This window comes from Varroa destructor, unplaced genomic scaffold, assembly GCF_002443255.2.
Source record: "Varroa destructor unplaced genomic scaffold, Vdes_3.0 BEIS01000001.1, whole genome shotgun sequence".
Classification (NCBI taxonomy): Eukaryota; Metazoa; Arthropoda; class Arachnida; order Mesostigmata; family Varroidae; genus Varroa; species Varroa destructor.
The window spans coordinates 36498941-36523289 of record NW_019211454.1 but is presented as its reverse complement, the minus strand read 5'-3'; the positions used below and the strand labels follow the sequence as shown (position 1 = coordinate 36523289).

Genomic DNA, 24349 nt, shown 5'->3' with positions numbered 1-24349 from the left:
TTATCCATGTATATTACTAAAAATATATAAACAAAATATAGTCAGATTGTAATATAGGTTCTTATGGTCCTTCATACGCATATGCTACATCTTTGGAAATTCATGGATTGCACTCAGTCCATATGAATATGGAAAAAACGTTCAATTACTTCAACTTCACCCGCATAAAAAAACGCGATTTGAGCCAATTAAGAGTGAAATGATTTGGTCGCTATGTGGGTACCGTGGCGATATGCACCATAACAGCAGATTGTTATTACTTATTCGAAATTCTATGTCCTATGGTGCATACGGCGGTTTCAGCTCAGCCGCAGATGTCCTAGTGCCGTCCTTTTGCACTTGTTTAGCACCAGATATTTGACGAGAAGTTTCATCGAGGCTAGTTGTTCCACCGTTGTCGCCAGACGACATAGGGATTGGCGAAGAGAACTGGCAGGTAAAAGTCGAGACGCAAGAAAGCGACTTTGATAGATAAAGCGGACAGACAAAGAGCTCGATAGAGAGAAAATAGGCTGTGGCCCTTGCTGTAGCGTATAGCGCGTTTCTAGCTAACGTTGGGTGGGGTTACTGCTTCCTGGTGGGAGTTATTTCGCGTTGAGTTGTTGCGATATTGCACAATCCCGTCTCCGTCTATATTATTGCTAAACCACAGAGATAGTACCGCGTTGTGTTTCTAGCAGGCGTGATCTTTCTGACGTGACTGTGCGCTTCGTTTCCCCTTTGGGATAGAGAAAATCGACGGGCCGATCAGGACAACATTAGCGGCAGTCGAGGTAATAGCACAGGGTAAGAAGACGGATACGTGTCTGCATGTGTTTCTCTAACCGTGTGTGTGGAGCTAAGAGGACGGATTACAATTAGGCACGAGTTGAGGGTCCGAACGGCTGCAAGCAGGAAAAGTAGAACGTAGAAGGACGCAGAAACACGTGTCCGGCGCAGGGGTGTAGCGATCAGACGCAGATAGTATAGGGGACACAGCTACGTAAGCAGCACTGCACTAAAAGATCGCGTCTGGCGCCTCTCCAGGTATCCGCTTACTCGTTCACTTACAACTACAATCAGTAAATCTCCCCTTCCATCGCTTATTGGCCGCGGCGGCTCCAGTGCTCGTCATTGAAATAGTAGTTGCAAGTAATGGTAGTGGAGGTTCTCGAGCGTACCAGACCACACTTGCTACTCGAACTTGTCCGCGACCAGCGCAACAGGGTTGCTCGACAGCCATATCTCATCCGGTAACAACCATACATATATATATATATATGAACACGTGAAGGCGAAGATATCTAGTACAGAATTCTTTACAGTATTACTCGCTTCACGGGAGAACATTCAAGCAGCGCAATCGAAAGTCGTCAAGGTCGTCAACGATGAACCGCGGCTTGGTAGTAAGAACTTGTAAAAGTCCTTTCCGAAGGACCGATCAGTCGGCGCCTGGAACAGTCTAGATGCAAAGTGACGGAATGGAGAACTATGGAATAAATTAGGTAGAGAAAAAGCTTTCGATGTATATGAAAGCTAACTAGAATTAGCATTTGTCATATAGAGGTGCCGGTGGTAGTCCTTAATTTATGCCCAGACATAATGAAAGAAAATCAAAAGTTTCTTTTTTCTGTGAGAATATATGTAGCGTGAATGGCTCTATCGTGCAACTTGTTTTTGCAAGGAACAATCAAACCCAGTCCTAGTCGCATCTTATATACGGCATAAAAAATCAGTCATTTTGTGTATTTATATTATACAACGAAAACAGGAAAAGTGACAAGCGACATAATAAGTCGAAGGACATTGTGTCGAGTTTCACATCTACAATATCAACTAAACGATATGGAGACAAACACGTGTACGTACCATCGACAAGCAATATCTGTCCCTAAAAAGTGCACCACTGCCTGTAGGTGCCCTCCGTCGGCACTTTCATAGGTAAGGATGGGAGAGGAAGACCTGCTGCGACGTTACACGACAGTAGGGCGGAAACTCACATGAGCTCCCCGCGTGGCTTTGCTTGTTTTTGCGACCATCGAATCCCTGCTGGTCATTTGAATCGCTCTGTCACACGTCTAGCGCCCGTTTTTCTCGAAGAAGGAAAGCTCAACGGGCTGCAAAAAGACTATGTACTACAGTACGGCGGTTAGCACGCCGTAGTCGGCGGTCCGAGACTTCTGCTGTAGGCGCAACTGCAAGATCATTTTCGATTACCGAGCTGGTACCTTGGCTGTCATTTTTGCTGGCTTTGGACCACATGACCGATTACACGACAAGCAGATTGCGACACTGAAGGAACAGCATTGGACGTTTGTGTTCTGCCTTGATTTTATCAACAGGCAGGTTACTTCCTGTCTCATTTAGTTTTACTATATTAAAGGCCCCGTATATTCTAACAAAACTGCTAGAGTAGCTAACTGCTTAGCACTTTTTGATTTCAAAGTTCGTTCGTGACGCGTTACATGGCAATACAATAACAACTGTGTGACGAAAGTTTATCGTAAAAGTAGATATTATGCGTACAATTATGATACTCTGGACGACCACAGGTCTAGATAAAGATGGCTTCGATCGAACAATTTCAAAAACTGCCCAAAAAGCTAATTTATTTACTAAGACGACAGACTGGCAAAGGCCAGCAATAATTCATAAATATAACTGCGCTGATCAGGTGGTTCAGCGTTCGAAGGGACTATACAAAGAGTGTAATGAAGTTTCGCCTTTGTCTTTGTGCGACGCTAATTTCGTCATCCTCGATTGGTCCTCGGTCATACGCAGTAGTTTTGACATGAATTATAGATCACTAACGAACTATGTTGTCTGCTATTATGACTAAGAGTGCGTGCGCCACCAGATAGCACTAATATATTTAAGCAGCGGCTGCTTCTATGCTGACCAGCTAAGTTGCGACCTATACGTACATATATGCGTGCGTCTCTAAGGTCAAAATCTACATACACTTATGTAAACTCACTGGAAAGCAAACCTACACGGTGAGCATTCTATTAGTGGCCAGCACTTGCGCAGTGGACGATATAAGAAAACATTGATTTCACCGTATAGTTCCATAAACCTCGTAAGCAGATCCAGTACGTACTTACCTGTGGCCGTTGCTATTAAGGTTAAGACGAATGATATTTTTTTTTTTTATTATTGTTAGCTTTGGTATTATCTGTATTATTCCTTCTTTTGTAATGACTAAAACCTCTCAGCCATTACACAGCTCTATAGTGTGCAAAAATATAGTTAAATGATTATAGTTTAATTTTTCTCTCATCTGCTCTATGAATCTAGTCTGATCGCGATGAAGGAAAGACTGTATTTCTATAACTTCCGGTCTATCGGTAGAGGTTTTCTTTACGTAGTGAAAGTCCAGTTATCTTGAAGTAGGCAGATAAACATACTTGAAACGCAAATCTGTGTTTAAACTGCTAAGCGATACCATACAAAGTTATTAGTCGAACTCGTACATATCCGAAGCGTCTCTACCGGGGTGAACAATTGCTTTGGTCAGAAATGAATCATTTCAGGATCTGTTAAATGTATATAAAATTCCTTCTGTTATAAAAATGTCTTGGAACTGCTTTTCAAGCTGGAGAGAGATATACATCGCATATAGCAAGTTGGACGTTAGACGTTAATTTTGCCAATTTTAGTCGTATTTGAAGTTCAAACAGTCGCACATTTGTATGGGCTCGATAAATACATGATAAGTTACAATTAGAAATGGCAAAGCGAGGTACATCGTTTTTGAATGTGAGTTTATACGTGTGACTGGGTGTGAACTCATTCAAAAGTACCGCCCTCTGAGATCTTTTTCAAGAGTTGTAACACGTTGGCTTATACCGCGCGACTTGTTCCACGAAGCGGTACGGACCGGCACGTAGCTTATACGATAGCTGGGAATGTGGCAATGTAGGGTATATACAATCCTAACTGAGGCTATCGATGATTTCCCTCGGGTATCGTTTAGATGTCATAGACGAAAACCGCGAAGTCTCCGGTACATAACTTTTACCCAGTCAGACTTCAGGGCTAGCTTATTACGTCGGGCAAAGATCGCAGTGCTGCTGTGGTTCAAGCATAAACTTATTCAACCAAGTACATAAATTCCGTTGCCCTTCATAGATTTAACCTAAGCCTGTGAGGCAACAGTTAGTCTATGTTGAGCAGAACCAACTGTTTCAGTGACTCGTATTATACTGGGCCAAAGCTTGACGTTTTCGAATCAAATTCCTAACCTCTTATTCTTTATGTAACATCTATTAGAAACCACATTCGCCTATACTGATGCTAAAGGAAGAATGGCACTTTATAACTACGGCATGAGAATTAGAAACACTTGCCATTGGCCACAAGCCAACACTTGTTGCTTCGATTTATTGAGCCGCACCGCGAGAAAACTAATAGATTTTCTTGTGTACAATTTTTCTACAAAGGCGCTGATCTTGGAAGCTATTATGGATATTATATATACTGAGAGAAACAATATAAAATGAAGGATCGGTGAAAGTTACTTGGCGATAGATAATGCATTTAGCAAAAACAAGGAATAGGCTTCTTTCCGATTTATCAATCTCTCGGTTATAATATCTTATGGATAAGGGCAAAGCAGTATATACGCGTTATGGTACCTAATGGATTTTGTTTTATTGAAACAACAATGTATAGAATACTACGCCAAATCAACCTCGTTATACAAAGCAAAGTTTTATTTCAGATGACATCTTCTCTAAATTCATTCTGGTGTACAATTTGCCACTTAGGATAGAGCGTAGAACTTCTTTAGACGTCCTTCATTCTGTTTCTTCCAACCCTCAACTACAACTGTGGCAGTGGGTCAAATTGAATATGAGGACGATGGCCCATAAATGGCCATTGAACAATAGAATAATAGAACTTCTATTCTAGCTGATGCTTCAAATCGTAGCTTCAGCTTTTTGAGTCAAAGGAGTCACGGCTTTGTCGGCTAGGCCCTTCGGTGACATCCGAAGCCAATTCGGCAAAAGACGCTGGCTCCAAAAAAACGCACCATGCCAGGACCCACTCTATTGCTCTTGTGGCCGGCCCGGTTGTTGCAAGCGCTGCGATCCGTGAAGGGAGAAATGATTTTCCTGGCTTTGCCAGTAGTTTTTTCGCTGACAGATGCAACAGCTTCAGCTTTATCTGAACAGCTCGAGTGTCGCTTCCGCGGTTTGCTCTTTCACAGTTTCGCACCACACTCTCCTCTCCATAGGCAGTGGCGCTAGCCGAGGATGAACGAGCCGTCTGACGAGGTCAAACGCCTTTAAAAATCTCATTTTAGAATTTTCGAGGCTGCTTTGAATGAAGCACCTTGATATTTTTTTCGCAGCAGACAGACGGCCTTACAGTAATAACGAAAACACAGCACGATCAGTAAAGCACCTAGCTTTGATGAGAAACTGGGAAGATTAGAAGAAAGAACTTTGCACAAATCATATGAATGGTGAAACACAGACACGGCCAACGGTGAACAGCCAACCTGTGGTGGAAGAAGCTGTGCTAAAGGAAAGAAAACTAGGAACAGAGGAAAAAATGTTCTGTCCAGAATGAACGCCACCGAATGAGGACATTCCCGAAGACCCAACGTAGTTGTTCACTTATTTCTACATGTCATAGCCAAGGCCGCAACAGACCTTAGAACCCCAAAACCTTGGTGATGGTTTCGTTATATTGTGAATGGTGTATACGCGCATATAAGCTATATCTCATCCCCTTTCAAAATGTATTTAAATAATAGAATTACAAAGGGTGTACGTTCCCATTTTGATGCATCAATGCCCGAGTACCAGTGTAAAGTAACACATGAAATCCAGTAAAAATATGCCTTTTTTACTACCAGACTAAGTTATCTGAGACTAGCTTTCTAGGTGGTCCGGCTTGGAGATGCTAGAGAGTCGTATTAATTCCATCTTACTGAAGAAGACACGGACTGCATCTGCCTCAGAGTGTAATGAACGAAGGAAGAATTCGCCTTTGTAGTTGACGTAGTATCTAGAGAAGTATGTATAGAGGATAACGACTGATCCAGTTAAAGACACTGCTTGTAGCCCCTTATCTCCATTGCAGATACTTAGAATGCAATAGAAAGTGATACCAGTGCTCATAAACGCAGTTTCCATATCAATTTATTGAAAAGAAAAAAGAGTAACTGCGTCGGCGTCTTGTCGAGAGAAAGTACAGCAGAGATCTTCCAATCACCAATAAGGGCGACAAGCAACGCTGTCGTCTGTTCAGCGTCCTGCTGTGTTGTCCTTCGAAACTGGGCCCCCTACACGGCATGAGGTTCGCAGAATAATTGGGTAGTAGCAGGTTGTTAGGTGGCGTAAGCCGTACCTTATGCGAGATGTAATCCGCTAAAGGTTAACTTCACACGCAGGCACGCCCAGTAGCCTTTCGCAAACAACATGACGCTTTCGTTTACACGATGCTAAAACATGGATAGAATAGCTCGCCAGAGGGAAAGTTGATACAGTTTGAGGAAACAACTGGGTGTCCCTGATATAGACATTTAATTGTCTACATGTCGCTAAAGGTCTGGTCCATATGGCCATATTTAGAGCGCTAGTAATCGATGAGCGTAGTATATTTATTAATTTGAAGTGTAGCCATTTTTCGACGGCCGCTATACCGTCTACTCTGGACTGGGCGGAGCAATCGAAATCGCAGGCGTAAGATGTCTACCTCGATCGTTTTGTTGCGTATGTATAAATGTGTAACTATCGACCACCATATTACCATGTCTCGCTCCTATTACTGATGCGCTGTTATCTGCTTCGGAAGTTTTTGCGCGGTTATTATTATTGGGGCTAATAATATAATACGGTGTCGTACAACTTGAGACAATTGTAGCCTCTCCCTTAACGTCAGCCATGAAAAAATCACATACATCGTCATTAGTGCAGGGTATTTGCTGATATAGCAGTGAGAACAAAGCCGTCTAAGGACATACAGGAGCTTAGCGGCGAAGTTTACTTTCTTATCGCCGGAATAAGTGATATTGGTGGATATTGGGCGCGTACGCCGTCGGCGCGCCTTCGAACGCGTTTCGGATGCCGCCATACGTATGTCTCAGAATAGCGGTAAGTATTTTAGTATAGATCCATAAACATTTCAAATGAGTATATTCCATAATTATTAATATATTGAATTATTATTTCGCGAATTTAACACTAGAGAAAAATCAATTACGTTGAAAACAGTACTGGAATTATTTAAACGCCATTTGCCTTCTGACAAATACAACGCACATCTTTATTTTTAAATTTATTTAACTAAACTTATAAAATTACTGGCTTAAACAGCGGGGCGGTCGTCATGAGAATGAAGTACTGATTTGCTTTTTAACGCCTTTTGCTACCTTTGCGCAATCTAAGATTATTTACAATGTTCTACTATTTGTTTGGGTACATTCTATACGTCTTCTATTTATACTTTCAGTTTATCAAGATCCATTCGGCTGAGATCCGTGCCAGAAGACTTGACACATATCTGACAACTTTCAGAAACTCCGTTAACAATTGTCGATAATAACAATTTGTTTGCTACAAAATCGGTCTTTTCGTTCGTTCATTCCAAAAGTGTACATATTGCGCTACGGAAGGAAAACAATGCAGTGATCTAATAACTAATCAATTTAACTTTCATGAGTCTATTTTTTCAAAATCAGTACTTACAATTAAAGAAATCAAGTCGATAGCAAGTGTACTTTATAGTTACTTATTATCCTGTTATCATTAAACATTATAAAAAAAAATGAATCAAATAAACATAAACGAACAAAAAATTACTAAACATAAAATAAATTCTCGGAAATTCTAGAATGAAGATGACATTTTCCTCTCAGAGCGGGCAATCAATCTTTTAGCAAATGAATCACTTCAAAGATCGGCTGTCCTACACTAATCAAGTGGCGTGCGTTCCTTCGAGACGAAGGCCCTTATTATAAGCCGGCAAACACTGTGTCTCCAGTTGACCGCTCTGGACAAGTCTAGAGCGCAAGTTTCCTGTACCGGTAATCAAAGAGAAACCGCTTTCATCGTCTGTAGTTGTTATGCTGTTATTTTTTATCTGAACCTTGCAAGCAAATTACGACAAGTGGTCGTAAATCTCAGGCCTAAAAATACTTGACTTGAAGCACAACTCTACTAGCAATTGACTGCTTTCCTCCATCTGATTTGATCCCATAACGGTTAACAATCGATTTCAGGATTGACCATTTATGCCACTCTAAAATATAATTCCAGAAAGCTACGAGCTTCAACGCGCAGCTGCACTGGTGCTGCATAATAGTCAATAATAATAAGCTGATATTCAGAATGGGCCGTCTGAATCGACAAGGGTGGACCTGAAGGCGCGAAGTAGCATTTTATATCAACATGTTTCGTCTATGTCGTTATTCCCATCATTATCGTCTATCAGCGTGTTGGCCTAAAGCACGTGGTCGGACAGTTGGCGTCTTCGGAGCATACCTTCTTCCCGCTCGACTGACCGGTGTAGCAAATCGCCAGCGGGTCACTGAAGCAATCCTGTGATATAACACATTTCGGACGAGCAGTCGAATACCAATCGCACGGAAAGAGACTGCCAAACCTTTGTTCTGAAGGCAAGCGCCCTGTTTCGTCTGCTCCTTCGTCATCGAATCTTGCCTTTTTATCATCAGCTGCATTGGCCTAACTATTAAGTGGAACGATGTGTCCGACGAATCCGGCCAAAACGCACAAACAGAGGACTGGGAGCCGGTGAACTATTTAACAAAGACACTCCAGCCTGCAAACTGCTATATAAGCCTAACCGCGTAGTTTGAGACAGCTTTAATTGGTTAGGGCGACCGTGGCAGGGCGAACGGCGGAGGCGGGAGACAGGGGGGACCGCAATCGGAGATGATAGGTACCCTGGGGAGCAAGTATTGACTTCCTAAACAAACCGTGCATGCACGCAGGCACACTACTCAACTTCGGGAAGAAGGCACGTTCATACAATCCTAGCGCATCCATATTTACCGACAGAGAGATACACAGATGATGCCCACAGCGATCTGAACCGTAATCGCATGGAGCAGTTGACGCGTCTAGAAATTGTGAGTTGCCGTTACAAGCTGCCGACGAATCGTGTTCATATTAGGGTGAAATCTTAAGGTTGCCCCTTAGGTACCCTACTAAGGCATTGCTACTGGCGTTAGACACTCGAGCGAATATCTTTCTTATAGTTTCAACGACTCCGCTTGAAGACACTATTAATGTCAACGAGGCGAAAACTGACGACCATTCATTGTTCTATTATTTGACGAGTGTCTGATCGATGAGGTGTTATTCACGTCGTATAGTTAACGTACGAACTTCTCATTTGAAAGGAGGTTCTCATTTGAAACTTTCAGTATTGCAATAATCATACAGTTAAAACAAATCAGAATGCAATCGTATCTTCAACTAGCGTTGTTACTTGCCCAGTATTAACTTATCTTCTAAAATTGTTTTTGTGATGATAGGCCTGTAAGCTCAATCTTATCATAGGCATAAAGCAGGCTCTATGAAAAAACTTCATAATAATAATAAATGACCGTGCATACATTCGGGGTTGATACGAATACATATTTCATTTATCAAATGTCTATGTGAAGTTGAATGATTAATTTCTCATCTTTAGCCACGTGTGTTAACTAATTTTCAACATAAAGTCTGTGTACTATAAAAGCACCGTATTTGGGTACGCGTTCGACACACTGAGAACAGTTACCTTAAACAACCCAACAGACATATATCTATATGATAAGTGCTATTGCGCTTCCTTTTAACGGGTGCAACGTTGAACTTATATTTCCTGTTACAGTCAGATGAATTGCCCTTCATTTAGCATTGCGTAACAAATAGCTTCTCTAGAATTGACCTAAATTGCCCTATTGAGATAATTGATTGACAAGACAATAGTGGCTCACAGCGCCCGCGCACATACGGCACTTGTGCTTAAAGCGGTACTCAACAGGTGTCCAATCGTCGTCGTTGACATCTTAGTCATCGTCTGAAATCCCGCTCCACCCAAAAACCTGTTGATCCATGATCCCGTTGAAAATATAATATCAAAAATGTCGTTTTAAAAGACTGAATTTTAAAACGGGCATTGATTTTTTTGCCGACCTTCGATATCTGTGTATGTATAGTTGTAAAATTATGATATGAGAGCGACTGCCATTAAGATAAGCTAACACGCGATCAGTATACCCTACGTTATTCTCTATTTTTGTAAACTAAGAGAAAATTACGACGACGCAAGAGCTATTTAGAAGTCAGTTATTTTTACCAGTAATATATACAGTCAGTCGATGCAATTGCAATGCAAAGCGCATCCAACATGAGCATATTTTAATACTGCACCGAACCTACCACAATAATAACATGATACACTTCTCCGTTATGAAACCAAGTATTTGAGAATGTGCAGGCGTTTCTGTCGTGAACTTTAGCCTCTCTAGCCCCAGTATCATATGCGTTTTGCCATTTCTTGCTCTTGCTTCTTTAAGCGATATATAGTGGCGCATTATGTTGATATGGGGTCCGTTGTGTTGGCCTCGCTGTACAAACGTAGCCCCGGTCGTTCCGGCCTGTTCTGGTCTTTAACACATGCTAGGCACATGTATCTAGGCGGCGTCCTTGTCCGTACAGCGTCGTTGGTCCCCCCACGGTTTACGTCTGACTCATTTACTTAAAGGTGTCAGAAGCGCACGTCGTCGCTGACTTTGCTGCGTTGGCGGCAGCAGTGCCCACGTCGGCACAGTAGGCTACTTTGTAGCAAGCCACAGCGAGGGTGCAACGGATGGTGCCGACGGTACCTGTGACTGCCGATCTCTAGTTTTCTTTTTTACTTGCCTACTTCCCTACTGATTACGACTACGCTGTTTCCATGGCTTCAAAGTAACCATCCACTTGAAGAAACAGCCAAGCGCCCTTCCGTCGTAAGCAACGGCTGCCTGAGCACTACCGATGCCAGAAAGAGAGTTCCTTCTGCTACTGCCGTCTGCGATCACTACTGCTTTATTTTGTGCGAGCAGACGTTGCTGAAATAACCAATCATATGACAAGCGCTACAACGGCAAAAATGAGTCACACGTGGTACAGGACCTCTTGAAAATTTACCGTCGCTGCTGCATTTTCTCGCTTCGCGCATCGAGATATCTCCCACTTTATTCCGAATTCTTCTTGAGCCTTACCACATCCTTCCAAAATCCTCTTGCTGCTCATGTGTTACCCTATTTTATCTGATCCTATCTTACCCGTATCCTTAGCTCCACACTTTACCGCACTGGTCCTTCAGATTCTCTAATCATTTTTTCCCGACAATAAGAAAGGAATCCTTATGGATTTTTTCCATTTCGGGACCACTGGCTACCACAAGGGTCGTAGGCTATGAATTGGGCCGGGGCCGAAGGCTGCCTTAAAGTAAAGCTATTTTTACATGCAGTCATTGTCTCCACGCAGATGGCCGACTGGCTCGTCCTGTTCGTGGTATCATATACAAGATGGAGAAGAGCGGATAAAGTTGCCAGTGTTGCTACTGCGGCTGCCATCGGAACAACTCGTCTGACTCGAATTATGTAGTGATACACGGGGTCATCGTATAGCATAGAACTGCATATATTCGTGTATACGCCGCTATTCGTATATACTAACACAACTCGAGGCGAGGCTGGCACATCGCAACTGAGGTCACTCTACCGTTGCTTACGCATTTCCCTTTCGCAGAGTGGCTACGGTGAGCTTTGTTATCATCGTCGTCGACCTCCATTTTTACGGCGTGCACAACGGGTGAGCTAGAGCATAACGCAAGCCTTTTTGTACGTCATTGCACTAGTAGTCAGTAGCGACTACATTGGGGAGCGAAGTATAAGACTTCAGAGTGGAACGAGATGCCGAGCCTCAAAGCACTAAAGGATAGGCTCGTGGCGAGCATTGCAAGCTGAGCCTTAATGCCTCTGCTTCTACTGAAGGTGCGGATGTCAGCCACGAACTGCATTACAGCTGTTGCAGTGTTGCTGGAGGAAAGGTCTCAAAGTTGAAGTCGGATTGCCGGCCGCGTTGCAACCACAGCTTGGTTTCATCATACTATACATAACTAAGTGCGGTTGACAGACATAGTAGTAGTATCATTTGAGCCTCCCCCACTCATAACCAACCGTCAACGACGCGTCCGACATGATAGGTTGCGTTTGGTCGTGAAACCGAATGGTTCTCTCTTCTCATCTGAGTTCGGTGGGAGACGAAGATCCAGGAGACGCTTTTCCCTCACTTCGTCGTGAAGTCGAATCGACTTTTTTCGCCTCTAAGCGGGTGAAACAGCTGGGCGAATTGCAGTAGCCGGCAAAAGTTTTAATGCTAGCGCGACAAGTGACCCAACGGAAATATACCAACAACTTACAACTAGCTAACGGCGTCTCTCTCCTTTACAGGGCTAAATGCGCAAATATGCAGGCTTTGCATCGCATAATTCTTGGCCATGGCTGCGCCTACGATTGCCCTCATAATCTTCTTACTGTCCACCAGTGATTCTAAACATGACCACAATACTATATCTGCTTCATTAAGCCCTTCTTCCGCGCCGTACCAGCTTTAAAATATTAACTCAAATTAGGTCAATATCGCTGCACACTAGCCACAATGATAGCCCCTACCAACTTACGAGCGATTAGCGTAACATACAACATAGGACGTCATTTCACTGTATGGGCCTGATATTATGTTTCATGCAGTATTCATTGCTAGTTCAGGATCACTGACAGCGCTCGAGACGACGGTATACCTTTGATTAAGGGACTGACTGGTTCGTCATCCACGTCTATGACAGCATTTGCGTCTACGATCTCTCGTCGCTCATAGTGTATACGCTGTATATAGCTGGTTACTTATTGTTATCAGTACGTTGTCTCTGAATTTTCGAACTGTATATTCTTGCGAAAATAACTGGACATACCGCATTGGTCGGCCGCCATGGTGGTGGGCATTTTACCATATTGGGTTTGTCGTTGCGGGGTATACAAGAGTGATACATCTGTCTACCAATGTCACATTCACGCCGAGATTGCAGGGGTCCACAAAGTGGAATTATGCACCAAGATGTTCTGGGGTAGACTTGTAGTAGGTTGAAACAGTTACAGCTTGTGAACAACGGAAGACGGACTGCTGGCATCTATCCTTAAGGCATACCATGGCCAAAAGCGCCTCGCTATGTTGAAGTATGACAGCATTATAGATAATTTGTGGAATTCTGTTAAGTAATGTTGTCTCGTGAATAATTTAGCCTAGACATAGGTGAACCTTCACATCAACTGTAAAATATTGATAACCATATTTTGGCGATTATATAAGCAACAAGTTAACGAATCTTTGACGCATGCAAATGTTAAGGGTTACCTTGTTGTAAATATCTCTAAATATATAGGTAATCAAGCTATATGTGGGCCTTAGTATCACATAACGTAAAAAACGTCTGGTCATTTTCTACGCTAGTATTGACACGCCATTAAACGTGATTGTGAGGGCGGTGCTGTAGTTGCACGCAACGTCTCATTGACGCTTAGTAGTCCATAATTTTTTAACTTCATACCTGATCTGCGGATGTCATTGTGCTGGGCGCTGTGAACACATTTGAAATGTAGGCGATCACAAAGTCATCAAATAAGTTCCCATCAACTTACAGAGAAGCCAATCAAAAGCTAATTTTCCCATTTGGACAACCAGTAAAGGCTAGTCTCTGACATATGCATCCATATAGCTCGAGATTTAGGGTAACTGTATTTCGTCACAGCACATATATATCGTCCAACGTTCAATGTTGTATGTGCCTAGAGACGAATATATCTATTGCTTGTATGTGCTGGTGTCTTGTGCGCGGTTACGATGTGCAAATTTAACCCACATAGGGTTTATGGCTGTATGAAATTGTAATAACATGAAAGAGATTTATAACATTTGTATATGTGCAAACCCACTTGCGCGCATTTTTACACATATTGCTTTCCATTTCGCAGCCTTTAATTCAATGCCATTCTCGTATGGGAGCCAGGGTGTACCTTCTAGGTTTTCGCTGTATTCTGCATGTGAGTGTTAGGGTCTGAATACCCTTTTGTATGGTGCCCATACCGGTAAACCATGAATGAAAAGCCAAAAACTGTCTTTAATTCTCTGTGCGCTTATTTATTGCAGCGGCTGGAACCGCCGCCATTTGCCTCAGCCTAGCTACCATTACTGCGGTGTTCGGCCGCCGCAATTATGATAGCGACGCTCTTTGGGATCCATAAGGTGAGGCAGGAACGAGGAAAAGTTTCTATGCAAAGGTTAACGTCAGCGCTTCCGCTGCCATTGTTGACATTTTGGTGGCTGTATCCCTTCTGCAACCAACGCCTATTACTACTTTCACTTTGACACCGTTGCAACGGTAAATCGCGCAGGAGGTGCCATTGTAGACAACTATGGGGTGTTTCGCCAGTGAAGCGGCCGCACAATGGACCGTCCGTCGGATTGACCCAAGCAGAGATCGCTGCTAGGATCAGCACAGCCGCCTTGGAGGGGTGACTGGGGACTTGAGTATTGTGCGGGATCCTGCAGGTCATGTTGGCTAGCGTGGCAGCGGGAAAAACGTTGCAGCAGCGACGAAGTTTACAAAATAATGCTAACATGAAGTGTATACGGAAAGATGTCGCACAACAGCGCGGTTATGAGGTGTTCCGTAACAACGATAGGCAAAGTGTCTCTGAAGATCAAAATATTTAGTACAAGCTGAATAGTAAGACACTTGACTGAATATGGGGAGGAAATTTGTTATGGTTTTACGTACATAAGTAGAAAAAAAAAATGCTTGTTAGATCGATGACATAGGCTGGACAAAGCTAGCCTTACAATCTCTAATGTATAGATACAACCTTCGTGCTAATAATCATTCTATGTTAATACTCTAGCTGACATTACCCTAACGCTACTGTAGCAATGGCAATACGCACCGTATTAAACTCGAAATACATATTCAATGTATCTACATGAGAGATATGTAGAGAAAGACAAGGTCTTTACATGAGCTGCAGTACCTTGTCTTACTGCGAGAAAAAACACTCGCGAATACGAACGTCGATCGCGCTGATAATGGAAAAAAGTCTCCTAAATATAAAAGTTAGCCATATTTCTTTATGTTCAACTTGTCCATGACTTGGAACGTACACGCAGCGACCTCTATGGCTGAAAACGAAAGCAATTTCATCAACTAGTAGCGACTTAAAGCGTTGCTTATCCAGTGGCAGCTCTTGAGTCCTGCAGTTTTGTTTCGATGAAACTGCTAAAAAATTATCTAAGATAGTATTTCGACAATATCTTGCAACAATATTATTTCGCCATCGACAACAAGAGGGTTCCCATAGCCAAGGTATTATTATGAACGAATTGTTCGTACAGCGATAGCACAGATCTAACTCGTCGTTCCCTTAGGGCAACTTTTCTTTCCCCCCATACAAGAGACAGATTTCTGGTTTGTACAGATATAAGAATCGATGTACTTATCGTCACGTGACATATACGTGCGTCGACTGGTTAAAGAGTCAAAATGATTCGCTACCCTTTTGGGACTGCGAACTTTTATGAACGTTGCAATACAAAAGACAAATAGTTGCCGTCCGTCGCCAGAGCTTTCAGTTTAAGCAAAGCACTGCTTAATTTAAGTCGCTATGAATGGGGAAACATAATTTGTTTGACAAAGAAAAATACTATACCTGTCTATACATTTATAGCAAGGTTGATATTGAATCATGAGTCTTCATTACCGTTATTATCCTATTACCTTCATTATATAAGATCGCAATAAGTAATTAATTACAGGCGACCGAGTTATACAAATATGATAGGTAACCGAAAACAGTATACCGTGACATTTGTGTGCTTAAAAGGTAGTCAATCATGAAGATGATATAGTAGTGTATGCTTTGCGATTTACGAATAGTTAATTGTAACTGCACAGCCTGCAGGCCGGTCTTCTTACTTTGGCACCGCTTTTAGTCTGGCGTAATATCCGCGATTAAGAATGTACGAAGAAAACAGGTCGACCGGAAGCGGATGCGAGACCTTGTATTTTCACCCTCTATTCACATTTTCCTTCCGACATAAATAAATTTACTACCATGTTGAGGAACAATACGGAATTGTAGTAGCGGAGGCCACTATCGTATGCAGGTCGCTTTGTGAGCATCTCGAAGCCTTCGTCAGACTGCCCGTGGGAATATGTGTATCAGGTCAGAATGAATGCTATAAATTCTCAATTTTTTCAAGTAATTTCCAGTGGCTTTAACCAGGCGGCTGACAACTGGAAGACCGACGGTAATTTTCTCTTTTTCTGGGGTCTGAAAATCAACCCGGCGGTCCAACCGTTTCGGACGCTAATGGGGTGACCTGAGTCCGAATATGGTTTGACAGGGCAGTAGCAGCAGTATTGAGGCAGCTCCCAGATCAGCGGTAGATCCGCATGATGCGAATAAGCTTGCATAATGGTGGCAATTAGAAACGCTAAAACAAAGCATACCTTAATTATAACTGGATTACCAATGTCTCGTGTGTTTGTAGAAGTATCATGGCTTTAACTCGGCAAGCCAAGTTTCGTTACTTCGAGTTGCATTTGACAAAGCTAAAATCTATGGTCTGATATGCGGATTACAATAGAATGGCTCACGGAGCTTGATTTTACATTTTCTATATCCTTGCAAATACCACAGGCGGTGCTCATTAGCAGCCTGCTACATTTGAAACAACTGCTCCTATTTATATAAAATAGGATATTTATAATTAGGAACAACTAATCAATATCTGCCATGAATGTGAGAGTTAATAATGACGCTCATATAATTTTGTCGGAATAATAAACATTTGAATCCTGTCTATATATATGAGAAACCTACAAATGGACGACCTCATATCAATGCAGAAGTATTACTTTTATCTATCCTAAAAAGAAAATATAGGAGAAGAATAGAACAATGGCGGGTAGTTGATCCGGCGATACTGGTGACGAAACCAGATTCATGAAAGTCGATTCTTTCTAAATAAGAAGCTCCCGTTAAAGATTATACAGTTTGTCGTTTCTGTAACTATTATACGTTTAACATTCAAAGTTAACCCTTCGAATCCTCCGGCTGATTTCATTGTCCTAGGTAATCCCCCTGCAAAAAGGCGAGATCAGCTGCAAGAAATTATTGACGTATAGTCCGTACAAACTTTATGATGGAACTTTTTTGAAAGATGTCTCAAAAAGGTGCTTCAGTTTACACGCAAAGGTTTGCCTTCCCCCCAGGCAGCCAGTACGGATTTTGTCATCTCGGTTTACTAAACACTGCACTCACTTACATAACGGACTTTATTTATTGTGGAGTAAAAAAACAATAATGCTGGTCACTGACCTTTTCCTAGCCGTTTCATTTGTCGCAAAATTGCATTATACGATTTACACTTGGTAAACTCAATAGCTGGTTTTTATCTTATCTGTGTAATAGGAATACGCAGGTATGTATAGAAGGTCTCATTGTTTTGGAAGTCTTACACGTCGATAGGTGTTCCTCAAGGCTCTGCGCCAAAGCCTTGTTCCATTCTGTGTATTAACGATAGTTTATTTTTCGTTAACGATGACATTCTAGGGCAGTGTTATTTACAGGTAACGCGTTCTTTTCTTTCAGCTCGACAAGGTGCAAAGCAGAGGAATTATCAGGATTAATAATGGCCTAGAAGATGTTACGAGAGCATTTGTTGCTTCGGCAGAAGGTATCCAGGGGAATGTTTCTCATATGTTCTGGTATCTTGAAATCGTGCACTTTGGACAAACGAACAGTCCGCATTTTATTGTTAAACTTTCCCTGCCATTGATGATTCCCCATGCAGGTTCTATAAAATGTATGGTACGTCTGGACCGTTTGGACCAAAATCATAGTTTACATGAAATCGAAGCCCGCTAGGAAATGGTTTTAGTTGCTAGCACGAGAAGCGGCGAAGATTTTATTCGTCACTGAATCTTTACAAGGAAATGCTTAATCGCGCAGAACAAGAAGGCACAAGTTTAAGGAACGGGACCCCGGCTAACGAACTTACATCAACCAATTAACGATCGAACGCAGACGGCGTACGAAGCCCACGCAGTGGGAAAGGAGACGTTGCTATAGAGATACCATCTCTTCTCGCAAGTACCACAACGGCTGGCTGCCATATACTGAGTTTGTGCGTTCAGGCGGCAGGCGAACCCAAAGAGACCCTCGAGACAAGAGAGAGCTAGCAACCGCACGTGCGCGGCACCTTGGGACGTGCATACCTCTATGAGAACACCACGACCTTTGGTAAAGAGGGGTGCCAACTTTGTAAGCTCCTTTACAAGTTGCGAATCTCTTATTCGGGGAACTCCACACCCGCTTCGCTTATCCCCTTACTCCAGTCGATCTCGCAACTCCTGTCGAGATTATACAGCCTACGGCCTCGCTTCATCGCCCGCCTGCTCTCGTGCGTCACACCAACGATTATAGTATATAGCGTCTGTATATTAAACGCATTCCTTTCTTCTGCACACCGTGTTAGACTCGCTGTCAGGCATTGTTCTGCCAAGAACGATATCAAGCTTACGATAGCGCCACGCGAACGCTTTTAGGGTTTTCCCCTGAGGTAATAATAGGTGTGCGTGCAAGACAATCTATCCCTGAAGTTGTTGTAGTATGCCTAACTTCGGTGATTAACACTGCATCTTAGCCTTTAGATAGTATATGGGGGAAATATTAAGTAACAATCCAAGAAGAAACGCACACCAAATATATTCGAATGTTCGCTGTTGTTTAATTTGTGATTTTTGTGAGTCGCATTTGTCGGTGGCTTTCAGCTGGCTTTCCGAATTGCGGTAATCCAGCTGCATTGAGATTCTAAAACGCCGGCAACCCAAAAAAACTATCAATTACTTCTCGTATTTATAAAATAAACTGTTTAAGTTCCTCTGCAAAACGATACGCTTCAGAATTTTCTTCACTCTGAAAAGCCAGTGAAAGCAGCTATGCCAGAAACATATCTGTAACTACGTGACAAAACAAAGAGTCCCAAGCTCTAGAGTTTTCTGGGATGCTTTCTTCTTACGTACATTAGTCAACAGACCTGTCTATACGGAAGGGTCATTCAATGTAAATAATTATGAACACACTGCGTACGACTGCCATCAGAAAAAATGCAGAGCGTGCGTACCAGCCCATGCGCGATATTATAGAGCCGCAAATTCTGCACGAAAGATTTCATCTCATACATTGGTTACATGCGCTTCGCAAATCGAAAGCAAGGGGCACGGACTATAAAATAAACAAAAACGCTAACTTCATTTTTCTTTGCAGCTCTTCATTGCTCAGCGCATTTCAATCGTACCCCGAGGTCGACTGTCGATTCCACCTAATTCTCCGATGTACATATATAATAACAACCACCGATAAGTCAAATATAAGACATGATTTAGAACTTTTTGTCATTAGTGAAACCATGAGTGTCAATGTCCGGGCAATTCTGTTTGGACGCGTACGCTATTCACACATTGAATCGCTCGCTGAGCATTCGTTAACCATTATAATGGGGTTCCGTTGGCATCCTGCAACCTCCCATAACACTTTCTTTACTAACAACAACGTGAGAATAAGCCAGTCGAGAAGCAAAATTATTCCAAACTGGTTTCCAGTTTCGTCGACGTTCATCTAGCAATTAAGTATCATTCGATTAATATTTGAACTTACATTTTTCATTATAATTAAGTCGCTTACGGAGCCGTTTGCGTTATTTGTTAACCTATGTGTTTGTTGACATCTCTCTCTCTCTCTCTCTCAAATCGTCTTTAAGGCAGCCTTTTGCTTCGTTATGTTCTGCGTTCCTGCGCTACTTGAGAGAGTAAGCTGCGCGGTATCACTGATGACAGCATGTTCCCATTGTTACTATTTTTACTTGCGACGTGCACATAGACTGGCGCAACCGCGCGGCCATACGTGTGTATCGTTCGGCAGACAGCACTTGGTTATAGTGCTCAGTCACTGGTTGTCGAAAACGAGAGAAAGAGGGTCGAGAAAGACAGCGCAAACAAAACAAACGACGGGAGGACACCTTCGAATTTGATGGGCAGCAGGTTAACGAAAGGTTGGGGGTATAAGGGGATCGAAGGTTAAACGGATGAGGAGAACGCGCGCTCGGTTACCCTACCACTCGCGTGACTAGACTTCATCGGCCGCAAATTTCTCTGGCTTGCACACTTTCCTAAGTCGTTGAACTGTTTCGTCGCTACGTCATGGGCCTTGCGTGCAGTTGGTCGCCATTACCACCAGCGAGCATACCTTGGTAGACATGCCACATCAAAGGCAAAGGCTATACGACAATACGCACGGTATCGACAGCCATGCAAACATGCCAGCAGTATCCTTGTGCTATAGACTCTGCCGCCGTTGCATTATAGACAAGCTGTATTTTCTTTGTTTTATCTCGGCACTCCGTTACTGAAATGATCTTCCCTACCTGTATTAAAGGCTAACCACGTGATGTATGTAGTCCTGTCGCAGCCTAGTTCTCTTATTATCTAGCACCCGTCCTAACTAAGGTGGCGTGCGAACACTGCATACGAATCAGAAAATATATATCTGTCTCATTAGGAATGAAAACAATGTTTTTGAATTAGTAGTACCTGACGATTCTCTTAAAAACAACACTCACAGGAGATACATCTGTTTAAAATCTCTACTACTCAAGGGGCAACAAATACAAAACGTTATATGGACGTACGTACCGCGATACAGTACGTAAAATCGCGGAACATAAATGCTATATGACTTCTTGCCCGAGATACTATTGATGTCTCTACGTTTCCATTGCAAATAAGCAGGTCTCTATATATTGCAAATAAGCATATCTATTCCGAATCTACAAATACAAATTTTAACACAAGATTATTAACTGATACGACTTTATCGAAAGATTCACGAAAATATAGTATTTCCTTATGCACTGCCATTGCGTACCTTCTATAATTTCTTCCAACGAAAAAGGCGGTCCAATCTATTTTCTTTTCGGGGATTATATCTCGTTGACGCTGTCTGCATGACACGTGCAAGCTACTGCGGCTGATATTGACATAGAGTTTTCACTAAGCCATCCTTTCCTTTTTAATGAAAATGGTTCATGTTAAAAGAGCAAACAGACAGGTATTATGCAATTCTATTGAAAAGACAACCGTGAACAAAACTACGTATGATTCGTGTTCATATTTCTCTGCTACCTGGAAAGACGCAATGGCTACGCCTTAGCTACACGCGCGTGTTTGAGGCGCGGAATATTATCGTCCTGTAGACCTTTTCAGAACGCCATCCAGCCGTTACTTCCCCAACTACCCGACAATTCGCCCAGGAAGAAATGTAACGGCCTGCCCTTTACGACACTGAACCCATTGAAAGCACAGCGCGCTCGAGACGGCTTGCTAAATCCGAGACGTCCATCTCGAAGTCTCTGCATTGGGAAACATATCTGCCGTAAAGGCTGAATGCCTATTTTATTATATCCGCGTCTTGTCGGACTGAATCTATCTGACATTGCGCGAAACAACGTTGCACCAAAAAAAGGCCTAATTAGGTTCATTCCACTAAAGCTGGCTGTATGGTTGTACGTACAGCAGACAATAAGTACTATATTTTTGGAAATGGATTCTGCTTGAAATGTCGAAAAGTATTTCATCTATTACTGAGTGGTGCAATTTGTTTTATTTTAGAAAGGCCTGAAACAACACTTAAAAGCTCTTTCCGACACGAAACAACCCCAATTATAATAACATTATGCCCAATACAAATATAGCCATGTTATATTAGTTATAGAAAAACACATCTCTTTTTAAAAGATTCTATCGTGCTAGCATGAGGGAAACAAATTCACCTCGTATCTGACCGTCGATAACCAACGCATACATATGACCTAAACCCACTAAAATTGCGACGCGTTTGTGAAAGAAGGGTATACAGCAAAAATGGTCGAAAAATTTTACCACGTTTTTACTTCTACTGAATCTGCATCTAAGGTTTTTTCTAATTGACTTAAATTTCCTTAAACTCGCTCAGCGGTAGATCGGCGGAAATCTCCCATTCCGAACCTGTATTCACAGAAATACGTTTTTTTAGTCAAGTCAAACAGATAGAATTTGCGGACCGTTCTAGTATGTATGTAAACCTATCAAGGTATAGAAAATACTTATAATCTAAATAGCACCGGTTTTGCCACGCTGCACTGCGTTGCTTAAAGGTCTGCTTGCTCCCAATGAAAATCTTAGTCAGGCCGATGGTTTGTCCATTTCTCTTTCGCTCACATAACGTAAATGATTTTTTAAATCCGCGTTGTATTACTAGATATATTAATTCAATATTTTATTCTTGTTAAAAGACATCTTGTTCTCATCGAAATCGTAAAGCGCAAGCGTGTTCCTGAGAAAGCAAATCGGGCTCACTCTTTTTTTATATAGAGCTTGTGAAAGACTTACCGAATACATACCACTCGTTTAATAGTATATAGTTGAGGTCTACCGATAGAAACAATTGCCATTGATGCTGACGCCCTGTATTAATATCTGAATCGTTCCATCCTTCAGCGTTCCCAGCTTTCTTACGCTGTCCTTTTTGTGCGACTATAATCGTTCGGAAGTTTGCAACGAGACAGTCACGATTAGCTCGACCAATTTGGCATCTGATGAGCCACGCGCTTATGCCGATCTTTTTGTCAAAAGTGAACCCCGTCGTACATCCGTGGTCATGCGCCATTCGTACTCGAGCATTTATTTTTGTTGTTGATATAGTTTGTACTTGTTGTTGTCTTTCGCTGTCATCGCTGTTGTTGTTGTTGCTATCGATGTCGCTGTTCTGCTTTTTCCTCCTTTTACGTTGAGTTTGTTTTTCTGCATCGACGTTTTTCACTATCTGCGCTCACTTCTCATGGCTACCCCCAACTGTGCGATTCTCGGAGCTAGATAGAACGGGTTATCGGAAGCACAAAGACGTTTATCAGGGAAATTCCCGAAAGCTGTTAACCTTGTCGGTTAGTGGTGATATCAGGGTGAAAGAATATTAGGTTCGCTACTTGTAGAGACTACCAGCAGAAATAGACTCGTGATGTCTCTTCAAAGTTTATTGTTTGTTGAAGTAGCAATAAGAAGTGGAGGGTAAGCGGAAATAACGGCAGTATATTCTGCCATGAGAACTGTCTGGCCTTACGGAGGAAGACAGACTATTGCTACCTAGCACGAGGAGCTAACCTTAGAAAACACGACGATAACAGGATCTGCCTTCATCCCTGATTCTATAGAATTTTATTTATAAGCGTGAGGCAGGCGGCAAAAAGACGGGAGGAAAACGGTTGCTGTAAGGGTACGCACGCAGTTTGACTGTCGATTGCCTGAAGAGTCGTTGTGTCAAGCTAGTCAATGAGATGGGCCATTGCTGTTACAGCCGGCTTCCTGAAAATTCCCATCCCCTCTACCTCCGACGTGGGATAGCTAACTGATCGACCGACTAGCCAGCCAACCAAATGCACTCGATAATCGATTAGGATCGGGGCTTGCCTCATTCCCACAACCCGGGTAACCCTACCCGATTGAGCCTAAGGTTACCAGCGACCACAGAACCGGCACCCCTTCCCGTCTCCCAATAGAATAGTTCCCATTTCTTATCCCCCAGGCGTAGGCCTACAGCTGTTGCTGCCCCCCACCACAACCTTAGCCGCGGCAGCCTGTGCCGTCGATTTCAATTTCCCCGCTGATCTGGGGTCGTTTGCGCGCCAGGCTGCACAACCAACACCATCGACACAATGAACGGAGAGGCGACGCTGACGTCAATCGATTTTTCTCACCCCTTTCCCTTTCCATTATTCCTGCGAACCTTCCCACACCATGGTTCTGTTCAGATATCGGCCGGTTGGTTGGTCCCTTCTATCGCTGCTACTGCAGAGTTGATAACAGCAATACAGGTTGTTCTGCAGCCTTTGGAGTTTGACGAAGGTGAAGGTGCGCTAAACGATGTAACCGTCTCGGTTCTTAAAGCTCTATCTCGCTTGCTAACGTTCTCTTCCGAGCGCTCTCTTCCACTCCTTGTCGTCTCACTCTTTCAAAGACCACAGTGACTGCAGTGGCCACAACGAGGATAAAAGCTCAGCGAGAAACACTGGCGGTTGATTGAACTCTAGTGGTTGTGTCGCGCATTCAGTGCTAACCATGTAGGACAAATCCATTTATCTATGGTAAAGGGAAATCGGTAATAATGCATTCGACGTTATCCAGCGGCCAACTTGACACAGGAATATCAAATAAG

The 24349-nt window shown here is 42.7% G+C and overlaps 1 protein-coding gene and 2 long non-coding RNA genes across 5 annotated transcripts in view; 1 reads left to right on the top strand and 2 right to left on the bottom strand.

Annotated features, from left to right (window-relative positions):
- LOC147758583 (uncharacterized) overlaps positions 1–19892 on the bottom strand; it is a 26361-nt gene extending 6469 nt beyond the window's left edge. The window contains exon 1 of the long non-coding RNA XR_015324918.1: positions 19763–19892. This is a non-coding gene — a long non-coding RNA (uncharacterized LOC147758583). The remainder of the gene's footprint in view (positions 1–19762) is intronic.
- The window catches only part of LOC111247197 (uncharacterized), a 183087-nt gene that overhangs the window by 85819 nt on the left and 72919 nt on the right, over positions 1–24349 (bottom strand). The window lies entirely within an intron of this gene.
- The window catches only part of LOC147758582 (uncharacterized), a 45937-nt gene that overhangs the window by 20187 nt on the left and 1401 nt on the right, over positions 1–24349 (top strand). The window contains exons 1-3 of one of the 2 annotated variants that reach the window (XR_015324913.1): positions 337–7085; positions 17696–17780; positions 19373–24349. This is a non-coding gene — a long non-coding RNA (uncharacterized LOC147758582). Of the gene's footprint in view, positions 1–336; positions 7086–17695; positions 17781–19372 lie in introns of those variants that run through there. The other variant, XR_015324914.1, reaches the window with a different exon arrangement.